The sequence below is a fragment of the Chiloscyllium plagiosum genome, unplaced genomic scaffold (assembly GCF_037043375.1).
Source record: "Chiloscyllium plagiosum isolate Xiang-an unplaced genomic scaffold, Cpla_swu_hap1 HiC_scaffold_51, whole genome shotgun sequence".
NCBI lineage: Eukaryota > Metazoa > Chordata > Chondrichthyes > Orectolobiformes > Hemiscylliidae > Chiloscyllium > Chiloscyllium plagiosum.
Window position 1 is genome coordinate 25,401,722 of NW_028270189.1, and position 2,163 is coordinate 25,403,884.

Here is a 2,163-nt window from a genome sequence, read left to right on the forward strand (position 1 = left end):
GGGATTTTTTTTTTCTCACACCAGTTATGACTGAGGATGGAGGGTGTCACTCTTTCCTATTTTAGTCTCACTCTTCCACTGCTCACAGCAAATTTTAAATGTAACCAGCTTGGTGATATGACCGATGATAAAGGTCTCAGACTGGGTCAGGTTCAGTGATAAGAACAAGTCAGATTTCTTTCGTCAGCCACAAGTTACTAACAGAACTAACAGAGGTGTATGTTGGATCTATTGGTAGCACTGCTGCCTCATATCACCAAGGAGCTGGGTTCAATTCCAACCTCAGGCGACCCTCTATGTGGAGTTTGAACATTCTCCCCGTGCCTGGGCTTCCTCCCAGTGCTTCAGTTTCCTGCCACAGTCCAAATATGTGCAGTGTAAAGTGGATTGTCCATAGTGCCCAGGGATGTGTAGGTTAGGTGGGTTAGTTATGGGAAATGCAGTGTTACATGGATAAGACTGTGGTTGGGGGTTAGGCATAGGTGGGATGCTGTTTGGTGGGTCAGTGTGGACTTAATGGACGGAATGTCCTGCCTCCACACTGTTGAGATTCTATAACAATGACAACAAATTTGGACTATACAAACACCCAGTGGGTATATACCTGATCCACTCTCCTCAAGGTCTCTTATGTGTTTTTTCCTTTCATTCCAAGAGTAACCTGTTAAAGCCTCCATAATATAAGCCCTTCACCCCAGGAATACGTGAAATGAAATATCTCTGAACTGCTTCCAATGTAATTATATCCTTTCTCAGATAAGGAGACACAAAAAACTAATCTCACACTCAGATCATAATGTTTATAATGGCTTTCTCAAAGTGCTGTGAGTCTTTGGAACACTCTTTCCCACGGAGCAACGGAGGCAGAGATATATTTTTTTTTGATGCACAGACGGAAGGTTCATAAATAACAACAGAATTAAGGATTATCGAGGAATGGGCAGCAATGTGCAGTGTAGGGGAAAATGTAGACAGTGGTATCAAATGACACGGCTTCAGGACCTCCAGGAATATAATGCAAAATGAAATGGTAATATCGATAAAATGTTAAGGGGGAATACAAGATGCTGGACTCGGTGTCAATGCACGGGAAAAATGTTTCTCTAACCAACCCCATCCCAGCCATTTACTTAAATTTCAACACTAAAAGAGCGATAGAATCTTTACTAATCTCGGTTTGACAAATAGAAGTGGCAAAACATGGGGAAAGGATCGAGTCAGTCCCAACACACGGTGCACCCGTCAGAAGCATCGAGCCTGCCTGACGCTGTAGCTGCAACCCACTCTGCTCGTTCCATGGACCCAGATCCTCACCAGGCCTTGGTCACTGAGTTCACCAAGTTATGTGAAATGATTGAAGCCATGATTGAAGAAGGGTTCATCCGTGGCTAGAGCCGCTCTCAGCCGTGCTCCAAAAACTTGTGCAGCAACTTGACAGCCTTGGAAACAGAACAGACGACACCAAAGGCCGAAATGCAGCGACAGAGACCGGGATCGATTCCTCTCGGGAGAGGATTCTCGCCCTTGAAAAGCAGGTCTGCACCTTAACTGAACAAGATGACGACCTCGAGAACAGGGGTAGGATGAATAATATTCACATCGTCGGTTTGTTGGAGCGGACAGAAGGTGGTCAGCCTCTGAGTTTTTTCAAGAACTGGCTGCAGCGATTCCTTCTATTCGAAACTGAGGAGGGACGGGTGAAAAGTGAGGAAGTCATCGGGTAACGGCGCGAAAGTCAGACTCAGACCAATGCCTTCATCCTGTCCTTGCGCGATTATATAGTTATGGGGACAAACAAAGTCTGATGGAAGCTTTCAGTACCCAGGGGTTCTAAAATCCAATGGGTTTAATTCACAAGAGCTCCAGGATTATGTTCTTTCAGGACTTTTCAGCGGCAGTGATCAGGAAAGAAAATCTTTTGATGATATCAAGAGAAGAGTAAGGGAACTAGGGATTCAGTATTCCTTACGGTTCCCAACAGTGTTGCGTATTGCTTTGAATGGATCCGTGAACCCGTCTGACTCTCCAGAGAAAACGAAAACTTTTAAAGTGAGCTGGATATTTAGATAATCATGTTTCTCTCTTAAAGAAAGTTTGTGGGATTTTTCTGCTATTAAGCAGTGTTACATTATAGCTGAGAATGGGTAGAGTACTCATTTTTAA